The following is a 13,060-nucleotide window of genomic DNA, read 5'->3' on the forward strand; positions in this document are numbered from 1 at the left end:
ATTCTGAACACTTTCGAATTTCTGTCTTGTGGTCATACACTGTGAACATTTATAATTATACATATACATAAGAGCGAATATCTGTGTCTCTTGCAATGTCTTCCTTTAAGGGAACGTTCCCAAGGATGCAATGTTTCACATTAGGGCAGAATCCAAAGGAAGAAGTCTTTCGGAAAACACTGTCTTTTATGCACCAAGAAAAAACCCAAACAATTGTCTGTGTCTATACCTTTCACGGAGTTCTGCAACGTTCCGTTTTTGCAAAGAGTCTTGAACACTGACTTGCACTGTTGCTGCTGTGTTTGCGCGCTAACCTTAATCTGTGTTTTTTCTTTTGTTGCAGGTAGTTCCGCCTTTTGTGCGGGCTGGAAGTCTGGACTGCCGGAAATGTGGGGGGCAAGGCTGTAGCTGGACCAGGAGCCGAAGACAGGAAGAAGCTCCGTGGCGGATCGGGGACAAGACACCGGAGGACAATGCTGGAGCGGGATCTTCATGTAAGCGGGAACCATCCGACGAGCACAAGCAACTGCAACGTGCTCCGAGGAGTCTTTTATAGACGAGGGCGGGTGGGGCTCACACGCGCTGCATGTTTGAAGGGCTTCAGTTAGAAAACGTGCAGCGCTTCATTAGGTATGCAAACCAAGGAGTCTAGTAGCGCTTTGAACTGACAAACAAACCTTGATAAAACCAGTTCACGTATCCACCTTACAACATAGGAAACTAGATCTGCAAACAATATCCCACCATTAAAGCAGCGATGCTTCATTATGAACAGGCACATATAGACAACTACCATTAATGCTAGGAAAAGGCAATATATAATACTGACACTACCTACAACGAATGCAAAGAGAGAGGACAGGCTCTTTGTTTGGAACAGACGCTTACAGTCGCCTCCCTCAAAGGCCCCACTACAGGGCGAGTTTTCCCAGGATTGCTCATATAAAATAGCCTGAGTAAACGTGGGGCATGCACAAAGAAGGCTGGCTCCCATGAATTTTCTGTTTCATCGTATCCTTTCCATGCCACCAAATAAAACAAGCATCCATGAATTCTTTTAGCAACTAAAATGCTACGCACTTCGTATTCAAGATGTCCTTTAATTGGGATGGGTGGAGGTGGGGTTTCAGACCTGGTATGAGGGTTATAGGGTTTGAGCAAGGACACATGAAATGTGGGATGTACTGGATAGTCATCAGGGAGGTCTAATTTCACAGTGACTGGATTTATCAATGCAGTAACACAAAAGGGCCCAATGAACCGTGGCTGCAACTTTCGAGACCCTTCTACGTTCCAATTCCTTGTGGAGAGCCAAACTTTATCTACGACTTGATATATTGGTGCCTCTGTTCTGTTCTGGGAAGAGGTGTGGCGCCGCGGCCAGGGCACTGACTCCGGAATCTGGGGATCACGGTTCGATCCCCGGCACCGGCGGCAGATTAGCCCAGCACCGTGTGACTCTGGGCAATAGCTTGCTTAATTTTCCCGACGGCCCCAGCGCCTAGAGACCCTTACGGGTGATTGTGCGCTTTACAAATGTGGATTATTATTTGTCTGCTTGTTTCTTCATACGTTCTTTGTACACACTCAAATGTTTTTTTAGCTTTTTCTTGTATCTCAAACAAGCTTGTCAGTCTTTCAGTTACTCTTGTGAGAAGGGATTCATCCACAACAACAGGCAAAGCCCTTGGGTGATATCCCTGCATACAATAGAATGGGGTACAGTGTGTTGCTGCATGTACAGAATTATTATACACAAATTCTGCGATTGGTAAAGCCTCTACCCATTCACTTGTGTAGTCTGCCAACAGACATCGTAGTGTTTGAAGCAATGTTTGATTTAAGCGTTCAGTTTGTCCATCTGTTTCCGGATGGAAAGCAGTGGACAATGCTACCTCTACCTTCAATTTGTCACAAAGTTTTTTCCAAAATCTGGAATTGAATTGACTACCTCGGTCTGAAATTACTTTGCTTGGTAATCCATGTAGACGTACGACTTCTTTTAGAAAGATGTCTGCAAATTCTACTGCTGTGGGCAATTTTGTTAAGGGTACAACATGCGCCATTTTGGACAAATAGTCTACTATTACAAGTACAATGGTACATTTCCTTACAGGAGGTAAATTTACTATAAAATCTACACTTATTGTGTGCCAAGGACTCATGGGGGTTGGCATTGGGACCAGCAATCCAGCAGGTGCTTTGTGTGATGTTTTCTCACGAGCACATATGGGACAAGTGTTGACATATTGTTTAACATCATTGCTCATGGTGGACCACCAGAAATGTTTTCGTACGTTCTCTAATGTTTTTACTCAGCCAGGATGTCCTGCTAAAACAGATGCATGATGCCAGGCTATGATCTGCGTTTGTAAGTCTGTGGTTGGTACATAGAGCAAGGAATCGTGATATAACAACCCATGTTGAATTGTGTTCAATGAGCCTTTCAGCCACTCTTGTGGATTAATCTGCAAGTGCGCTGCATACAAGTCTTTCATAAAATCCTTCTGTTGTATTGGTGCTAAGATGTTCTGTGGTGCTAGGATTAGTTACCCTTTCTTTTCTTGTTTTGTTTCTACGGAATGTCCATACCTAGATAACATATCTGACTGAATTTGTTTTGTACCTGGTCTATAGGTAATAACGAAATCAAAGGTACTAAAAAAGTTTAACCAACGCATCTGCCGTGGTGTCAGTGCTTTAATGGAACTGAAGAACTGTAGATTTTTGTGGTCACTAAAAATGGTGATAGGAAACTTAGCCCCCATTAAGTGATGTCTCCACTCTGAAAAGGCTACCTTTATGGCCAATAGTTCCTTCTCGGCCACAGAATAATTCTGTTCTGCTGGTAGGAATTTTTTGGAGTAAAAAGCGATTGAATGTAGCTGACCATCCACAGGGTTCCACTGAGAAAGGACTCCTCCAAGTGCAACCTGTGAAGCATCAGCTTCCACATAAAACGGAAGGTCAGGATCTGGATGTTTTAGAACTGGCGCTGAAGTAAATTTTTGCTTCAGAAGCTGAAAGGCTTGTGAAGCATGAGTATCCCAAACAAAGCGTTGACCTTTCTGTAACAGTTTAGTAATAGGAGCCATTATGTCTGCAAAATGGGAAATAAATCTCCTATAGAAATTGGCGAAGCCCAAACATTTCTGTACTTCCTTTAAGGAAGTGGGTTCTGGCCAATCATTTAATGCACTAACTTTCTTTGTATCCATGGTGATACCTTGTGGTGACAAACAGTATCCCAGAAAGTCTACAGTGGTTGCATTAAAAAGAAATTTTTCTAACTTAGCAAAAAGATTGTGTTCTTTTAGCTTGGCTAACACTGCTCTAACGTGTTGCGTATGTTCCTACGGCCCTTTAGAATAGATAAGGATGTCGTCAATATACACTATGACGCAGATATCTGAAAATTCGTGCAAAACCTCATTAATGAAAAACTGGAACGCCGCAGGGGCGTTGCACAATCCAAAGGGCATCACAGTGTATTCGAACAACCCAAATTTCATTTTAAACGCAGTTTTCCACTCATCATTTTCTTTCACTCGTACCAGATGGTACGCACCTCGTAGATCTAATTTGGTATAGATGGTGGAATGCCGCAATTGGTCTAGGAGGACCGGTATTAAAGGGAGCGGATATTTGTTCTTTATCGTAGCCTTATTGAGTCCCCTATAATCAATGCAAGCGCGAAGGGAACCATCCGGTTTCGGTATAAAAAAAAAGTGGAGAGGACACTGGAGATGTAGAATGACGAATGAAACCGGATTGTAACAAGTCATCCAGGTATGTTCTCAGATATTTGGTTTCTTCTTCCGTTAGAGCGTTCACTCTGCTATTTGGCAAAGGAGCCCCAGGGAACAAGTCTATGCGACAGTCATATGACCGGTACGGAGGCAAAACACTTGCTTTCACCGGATCAAAGACGTCCTTAAAGTCCAGATATTCAGATGGGATAGTACTCTCATCCTTTGTAATGTTAGCACAATGTTTTACTGATAGATGTTCATGTCCTGCTTCTAGATAACAACTGGATCTACAAAAGGAAGAATCTAAGGTAACAGTTCGAGATGCCCAATCGATTTTTGGGTTATGAACAGTGAGCCAAGGCACTCCCAAGATTAAACCAAAGTTAGGGTTATCTATTAAATCAAAACTAAATTCTTCTGTGTGACCATTCTGACACACCATAATAAGAGGGCAAGTTTGTCTTGTGATTAAACCAGAAGTCAAACCAGAACCATCCACAGCACAGACGGCCTCGGGATAAGTTTTTTGAATAGTGGGCAGGCCTAATTTCGTAGGCAAAGCATTGTCTACAACATTTCCTGTAGCTCCGGAATCCAGAAGCACTGGACGAGTATGTCTTAACTGCGTGCTCACAATTAGAATTACTTGAATCAAATTTTTTTGGGGTATATGTGGAACAGTGCTAGACAGGGCACAGGCTTAGTTAGCACACCAACTAATGATTAGAGTATTGTAAGTTCTAGATTGTCCTAGATTTCTTTTAATAAGCGATAGAATCCAACAATCATCTAATAAATATTTAGCAGTCAGATATAAGCAATGTCCAGTTCTTTTGTTATATCAACGGATTCAGAGATCCAAACCAGATAGTGTTTCTTCACATTCTTTATTAAAACTTCATGTATAAATAAGACTTCTCAGCCACAGGCGGTGTGAGCTGAGAAGTCTTATTTATACATGAAGTTTAATAAAGAATGTGAAGAAACACTACCTGGTTTGGATCTCTGAATCCGTTGATATAACAAAAGAACTGGACATTGTTTATATCTGACTGCTAAATATTTATTAGATGATTGTTGGAATCTATTGCTTCTTAAAAGAAATCTAGGACAATCTAGAACTTACAATACTCTAATCATTAGTTGGTGTGCTAACTAAGCCTGTGCCCTGTCTAGTATGATTTGCACTTTGTGCTCTTAATAACACTCCTGGTGGTGAGTGTTTATCAGGCTGTACAAGCACCCAAAACTGGCTGGTGAAATATCCATGAACAATTCATAAATTCTCGTACAATTTTGGAAACTTGAGATTTATTACTATATGTGCGGACGTTTCTCCTCTTCCCTAAGGGGGACACTACCACCGACCTCTCTGTATTTAAAATATGTGGAACAGTATACGCTGCAGAGTGCGAGGTCTGAGTAAAACTGTTTCTCGAACAAGTGACCTCTGCCCTTGTCGAGCTTATTCGTTTTCCGGCTCCATAGGACTTGCGGATAAAACGTTAACTTTTCTAGGGGTCTTAGGTTTTACGGGACATTCCCTAGCAAAATGACCAGCGTTGCCACAGTACAGACATAATTGGAGCTTTCTTCTTCTTTCCTTTTCTTCAGAGGACAATGGACCTCTGAACGTCCCTATTTGCATAGGTTCAGGTTCTGGGAATTTGCCATCCGGCTCCTTCTTTTCATGTTTTAGAAAAGTGAATCTAGTTTTCATCTTGGATTTATCACCTTTCCTTTCTCCCAAACGGTGGTCTAATTTCACCACTAAATCTACAAAATCTAAATAATCATCTGGTAAGTCCATGATATGGGCTAGAGCGCCTTTTAAGTAGTCTTTAATTCCTTTATAAAAGAGAGAGACATGTTTCTCTTCTGGCCACTGAGTTTCAGTCAGTAGACGATTGAAACTAGTAAGATAGGTTACCAAGTCTTTGTTCCCTTGCTTGAGATTTAATAGTTCGTTATCACTTGCCTGCATATAGGTGTGTTTGGCAAATAAACAAGTCATTGTTCTCTTACAGAGATTCCAGTTATGAAGAATCGGGTCATCCCTATCCACATAGGGAATGGACCAATTTGCTGCTGTACCTCCCAAATTGGAAAGTACAAAAGCCACCTTAGTAGCATATGTGGGAAATTGTTGTGGCGTACAAACAAAGCGTAATTGACATTGACTTAGATAAACATGGAATTTATTACTATCTCCATGGAACCGTTCAGGAGCAGCTAAAGGCACTATATTAGGGACCTTAACCGTTACCTCCACAGGAGAGGAGTTCGTGGTGGTTGTTTTAGGCCTAGCACCTGTTTCAGAAGAGTCTTTAAACGATGGGGAAAGGGTTGTTCCCCAAAGAGTTTCCCGAGGTTTGTATCGTACCAAATCCTGCCTTAACGTTGCATTTTCTAACTTTAATTTCTCTAATTCAATTTGCATTTGCTGAAGAAGTGCTGTTACTGATTCATTGTGGACTAAATCTTCATTTAAAGCCTGTGCCATGTCAGCAGTGTCTATAGCATCTGTTTCCTTCCCTGTATTCATCTTTCCAACAGAATCAGGAGTTGTTAGGCTTGTGCTTCTGTCAAGATCCTGCTCACCTGAACATCCAGATAGTTCTGTTGGGAAGTCGAAGACAGTCCGTTCCCACCCTCGAGCCTCTGGTCCCTACTGCACTGAAGATAAACAGTGCGCAAAGAAAAAAAGCTCAAGGGAAGGGGAAGTGGATAAAATAACAAAAGAGAGATAAGCACAGCTCCTCAGATAGCGTCTACTGGAGATGAGCGTAAACTGGCTGTAGTACCTAGCAAAGACATAAACACAAAACATATTATTGTTCCCTTCTCTCATACCAGTGTTTGTTCCACCTATTCTACTGTTGAACTCTAATACTGCATAATCAAACATGTACCTCTCTGTTTCTGGTCTTTCTGTTCACCAGATAGAATTGTCTTGTGAGAAGGATGCGATCTTCTACCTTAAGAAAAAATAACTGTTACCAGTTATGTAGAGCAAAACCCAATACACGACATGTACATATGTAGGAGAAACCTATTTGTGACTCACTTCTCAATTATCCTGTAATAGTGTTCTAAAAATTCTGAACACTTTCGACTTTCTGTCTTGTGGTCATACACTGTGAACATTTATAATTATACATATACATAAGAGCGAATATCTGTGTCTCTTGCAATGTCTTCCTTTAAGGGAACGTTTCCAAGGATGCAATGTTTCACATTAGGGCAGAATCCAAAGGAAGAAGTCTTTCGGAAAACACTGTCTTTTATGCACCAAGAAAAAACCTAAACGATTGTCTGTGTCTTTACCTTTCACGGAGTTCTGCAACGTTCTGTTTTTGCAAAGAGTCTTGAGCACTTACTTGCACTGTTGCTGCTGTGTTTGCGCGCTGACCTTAATCTGTGTTTTTTCTTTTGTTGCAGGTAGTTTCGCCTTTCGTGCGGACCGGAAGTCTGGACTGCCGGAAATGCGGGGGATGATGCTGAAGCTGGACCAGGAGCCGAAGACAGGAAGAAGCTCCGCGGCGGATCGGGGACAAGACACAGGAGGACAATGCTGGAGCGGGATCTTCAGGTAAGCAGGAACCATCCGACGAGCACAAGCAACTGCAACGTGCTCCGAGGAGTCTTTCATGGACGAGGGTGGGTGGGGCTCACACGCGCTGCACGTTTGAAGGGCTTCAGTTAGAAAACGTGCAGCGCTTCATTAGGTATGCAAACCAAGGAGTCTAGTAGCGCTTTGAACTGACAAACAAACCTTGATAAAACCAGTTCACGTATCCACCTTACAACATAGGTAACTAGATCTGCAAACAATATCCCACCATTAAAGCAGCGATGCTTCATTATGAACAGGCACATATAGACAACTACCATTAATGCTAGGAAAAGGCAATATATAATACTGACACTACCTACAACTAATGCAAAGAGAGAGGACAGGCTCTTTGTTTGGAACAGACCCTTACACCCATCCATTTTGAGGAACAGAATGGGTTTCTCGGGTCGGGTGTTACAATGGTTCTCATCCTTCCTTTACCACAGATTGCAAATAATAAAGACAAACCACTCCCTCTCCAGTACTCATGGGTGTCCCTCAAGGGTGTTCCCTGTTTCGGATCCTATTCAACCTTTTCTTAGAACCACTAGCTAATTCTCTAAACTCCACGAACACTCTCTTTCATATGTATGCTGACGACACACAACTTTATTTGAAAATCTCATCCCCGGACAACATCATCTCACTCAACACACCCTAAATTCTACGCAAAATTGGTCAACGGACAACCATCTACTGCTCAACACCTGCAAAACGGAATTCCTTTTCATCTCCCCCCGAACCAGATCCCCATGCTAGACCTTTGGCTAAAGCACCTCACTGCCTTCAACTGCACCCCTCTCATCACAGACTCAGCCAAATCTCTTGGAATCACCCTTGACAAGCACCTGCATATGAAAAATCATATCAGTAATGTGTGCAAGGGAGCTAACCACTTGATGAGGACACTTAGAAATATCAAGCCATTCCTTCCTCAATAGAATTTCAAGCAGGTGGTCCAATCACTGGTATTGCTGAGACTGGACTACGGTAGTGCTATGCACTGTGGCTTTCCCAAATGCACCCTGGCTCAACTAAGAGCATCACTGAACATTGCCGCCAGACTGGTCACAGGTACCAAACGAAATGAGCACATATCCCAAATCCTTAAATCTCTCAAATGGTTGCTCTACGAAGCTCGAATTCAGTTAAACATCGCCGTTCTGGCATACAAAGCCCTGCACTTCAAAACCCCCAGGTACCTAGCGCAAAAGCTTGAACTATCCTGTGGTGGGAGCGCCTTAAGAAGCGCTATCACTCTCCTTCTGAAACCACCCATCCTTAGGAAAAAGTGAACCTGTCTCCGAGCCTTCACCAGTGCTGCCCCAAGGATATGGAACTCTCTTCCACAGGAAGTACACAGAATCTCATCAACGACTGCTTTCAAACTGGAAGTCAAAAGATTCCTAATGAATACATTTTTACCTTAACTGGGTTAGGATCATTTGTTTGAAATCATGATCCTACAACCATTGTGCCTTCCGGGACCATCATGTGATGTTGCTCTTCTGTACCGTATGATGTGTCCCCCTTTGTAACCTGCTTTCTTCCTGTTTATTGTATTACTCTCCTGGATTCATTTGGCTGGGAATCATGCCATTATTCCTGTTGTGTATTTCTACTTGATGTCGATATTGGATCTATGCTCTTCTTTTCCTTAATTGGTCCCCCTTCCCTCGTAGCCTGCTTTGTACCTGTTTTTTTGTGCTACTCTCCTTGATTCACCTGTCTGGGAATTATGCTATTATTCTTGTGGTGTATTCTTACTTGACGTCGTTATTAGATTTATGCCCTGCCTTCCATACTTTGTAAAGCGCTCTGATATCCTTTGGGATCTTGTTTGCGCTATATAAAACTTTATAAATAAAATAAAACAAAACCTATTCCCTATCTCCTTTGTCTGTTCCCTAGTGCCTTTACTCCTACCTACCCATTCTATATTTTAGTATCTCTACCCTGCCTTCACTAGACAATGCTTGTATCATAGGATCTGTGCAGGGATTCTGCTCAGAAATAGAACTATGCCTGGGATCACAGAACATCAGTATGTAGGGACTGAGTCACCACATCAGTACCTATGGGCCCAAATCCGGTTAGCTAATATTGCCTTACTTGCCCTTCTAACCTTTCCAGAGAGACAAGTGATTTGGCTCCCCAGAACACAACACTCTAGACCGTCTCAGGGATCACAGTACATGTCAGTATGACACTCGTACATGTCCACAATAAATAAAAAAGAGACACGAAGGATGCTTACTATATTTATTGAAACTATTGTGCTCTAGTATGTAAAACTGTGTTGCAATTGGACAACATATGCATGCCAACAATGTTATTAGCATAAATAAAAGACCATGCACGATAAAAAGCTCTCTCATTGTAGCTGACAAATCTGCCTAAGCCCACTCTCACTATAGAGGCAAAGTGATATATTAAAGATCTCTGGAATTAGTGGTAAATCCTATACCATGTGTTGACCTGTCAGCCCTTTGGGCGGTCCCTCCTAATTTTATCCCCTTTTTGCCTTCTCATTTGTTTTGTCCACTACAATTTTTTTTTATTGTGTTGGCTTTAAAACTCTGGGCGCACCATCATTACTAATTAATGGTGAGGCGCAGGTGCTCCTCTAAAATGGAGTATTGGTGCTCTGTCCTAAAATGGTGGCCTGTCAGAAATTACCCCAGCGCCTTGGGCCATAAAGGGACATGAGAGGTTCTGGAACCTTCTGGTCCACTCTAGTCACTGGGTCCAGGCTATTATAGAGGGAGTGCGGGCGGCTATTTTAGAAGAAGAAGAGAGTGGTCACCTAGGAGCTGGCTGGAGTACAGGCTGCTGAGTGTGTGGGTTAGCGCACTGCAGGGTTTGACCGCCTCTTGGGGCTGCTGCCCTTCACAATTGACGCTGCCACAACCTGCTGATCTGACCCCGCCAGTAACCAGCTCCTGGACCTGCTGTTCCTCCGTGCCTCCACGGAGTGGAGGTTCCAGATTGACCCCGGGGTTCTTCCAGGTCAGATACCGAGGAAGACAGAAGATCCCTGAAAGGTGGTGAGTGCTGTAGCCTACAGCTGGAGGTGAAGCCTGAGTGAAGTAACCCCTCCACTGGGAGCCCTGCTGTTGCGGCCTGCAGCGTTAGTCTAACAGAACTGCCCTCAAATATCCCCCGTGAGCCCAGGGCCCTCCTAGCTGTAGGAGCGCATTAACTGATATCACCGACAGCTGTGATTTTCCCCCTTTGGTGATGCCAGACACACGTTAACTCACCGCTGCAGCCCGGGGATTTCTCTTGTGTGCGAGGCCGTAGGAGTTGGGTGCCGGCCTCTGCTCCTGAAGCGAGTGCTGCTGTTGCAATCAGGTCAGCGCGGCGGCCCGGGCTGAGAGGGGAAGCCAGGCCGTGTTGTGAGGAAGCTGATTGAGGACCCGGAGAGACGCTGGGCGGGGTCGCCTAGCGACCGAGTCCTCAGCCCAGCGCGTCAATCTCCCACGTCGGTGCTCTGCCTCCGGCTTCTGCCGATCTACGCCGTTAGTCTGTCCCCGGCATTGAGAGCCTGTTAGGGATTCCGAGTGAGGCAAGGTTGTGGCGGTGGGCCCCCGCCTTTTTCTCCCTTTGTGCGGGCAGCAGCCTCCTTCCATCGGCAACGAACCTCAGGTGAGAAGTGGAGGGAATCACACCCGCTGGGACCGATGTGAGGAGAGATAGGAAGCGACCTCAGTTTGCGGGCTAATAAGAGTGTTTTTCTCCACACGTCTGGAAGGCCTTGCGAGGTGGAACCAGACTTGACGATCAGAAGCATAGAAAGCTACCAAAAGCTCTGGGAGGGAATTGAGTGGGAGAGCCAGCCAACTAGGGGTGGAAAATAGTAATTAAGATCTTTCCATTTCAGCGGTGACTCTGCAAGGGCTTGAACCTGTGGTTAAACTGGTCCTATTACTTCAGGTATCCGGATAATGCCCATTGTTGACCATTCATTTTCCTGCTGGATTGTAGTGCTAGCATTGGCCATTTAGTCGGCTCTCTCCAGAAGTGAGTTTGTCTGAACTGCCTTTCCAGAATGGTACAAGAAAACGCTTTACTGAGATAATTCCAACCTCTGTTACTGTATGTTGTTATGACGAGTAAGAGGGTAATAAGTTGTGCCATTTTCCGGAACCTGCACGTATGATAAGTGAATAGCTGGCCAAAAAGACTTGATGGTAAACGAATGTAATTTACTACCTTGGGACTATTTATGTATTTATTTATTTATGTAATGGAAGATGCAAATAACCACCTAATGTTTAACCAATACCATTAGTCCCTTGCTTGGTTATAGTGTCCTACATACAGCACCTTGACCTGATTACTGAATATTGCTTGATAATGCTCTGAACTAAGTGAAACAGATTCGTCTTTTCTTTATTTAAAGTTTATGCTGGGATTTTGCCTTGCTAAGAACCCGATTGATGAAATGTGTTGACAATTTCAAATACAAGGATTACATGAAGATAAAGCTTTACTATTTTTCTGAAGACGGTGTGGTGTCATTTTTGGAGTGGAGGTACGCTGAGTTACTGAATTGAGTGTGACGCAAGTACAACACAGATGTCTTGGCGATAAGCCTTTACCCCCTATGCCAAGCTACCCTAGGTGGACCGGAGACCCCGGGTCCAACACCATGCATACATAAATAGCTGTTTCAGCTGGCTCAGCCCTCTCGCCTCGGGACCGTTGCTCTGGAAGAATGTCTTCTCTATGTGTGTTTTGAAAATGACAAGTCCCTGGTTACATGATAAAAACTTATGTGTTCAAAAACAGCAGCTGGATTCCTCTATTATGTCTAGGTGCTAGTGTCTAACCACAGTGAATAATAAGGAGCAGTGTTGTTTGTCCTTGCATAGGATGTTCTGACTGAATGTCAGAGGAAGAAGAAAATACGAGAACATGTGCAGCCTACTTGTAAAAATACTATGTGGCACAAAAACAAGTGTGATATTTTGTAACGTGTGCAAAACAAAAACGGCCTACAACATGCACAGTTAGGCTAGCATAGGGAAAACAGCACAGTGTGAGAAGTGTGGCTCACTGGTTAGAGGAGGCAGACACTGAAGCAGAGGTCAAACCCGGAACCAGGGTTCAATTCCCGACGCGGCAGGGTCTTGAGGCCAAATATCCACGGACTCATAATTCTCGTTTCGGTACCTACTTGAATCACGGGTTCACACTCTGCAGCTCTGGGCATTAGCCTGCTTAATCTCCACTACGCCCCCCCCCCGCGGCGGGATGCCTGGCTTTCACCTTGGGGAAGCCAGGACGGGTTCCCAAGGCAAGCGCCGAGATGCCTACGTGTAATCGAGCGCTATATAAGAACGCATAATAATAATAATAATATAGGGAACACATGACAGATCCCCACCCCTACCTATAACCTAACATCCCAAACTCCTGCATGTGCCTTAGTACTTCTATATCTACCTATACCAAAATACCTCTTCTCCTACAAATAGCCTAGCCCTTTATTTCTACCTCTACCAAAGTACTCCTACTCCTATCTATTTCCTATTTCCTATTACGGCTACTTCTACCAAAGTACCTCTACTCCTACCTATGCGCCAGTCTCCTGTATGTACCTTATGACCTTTACTTCTACCTTTACCAAAGTACCTTTATTCCAGTCTGTTCCCGTTAACTCTACCTATACCAAACTACCTCTACT

General features: G+C 43.8%; 1 long non-coding RNA gene across 1 annotated transcript in view; it reads left to right on the forward strand.

The window, feature by feature from the left end:
* Window positions 1-13,060, forward strand: part of LOC144817732 (uncharacterized) — a 1,017,752-nt gene that overhangs the window by 244,310 nt on the left and 760,382 nt on the right. The window contains exons 2-3 of the long non-coding RNA XR_013606966.1: window positions 344-494; window positions 7,194-7,344. This is a non-coding gene — a long non-coding RNA (uncharacterized LOC144817732). The remainder of the gene's footprint in view (window positions 1-343; window positions 495-7,193; window positions 7,345-13,060) is intronic.

The sequence above is a fragment of the Lissotriton helveticus genome, chromosome 2_1 (genome assembly GCF_964261635.1).
Source record: "Lissotriton helveticus chromosome 2_1, aLisHel1.1, whole genome shotgun sequence".
In the NCBI taxonomy this organism is placed as follows: domain Eukaryota; kingdom Metazoa; phylum Chordata; class Amphibia; order Caudata; family Salamandridae; genus Lissotriton; species Lissotriton helveticus.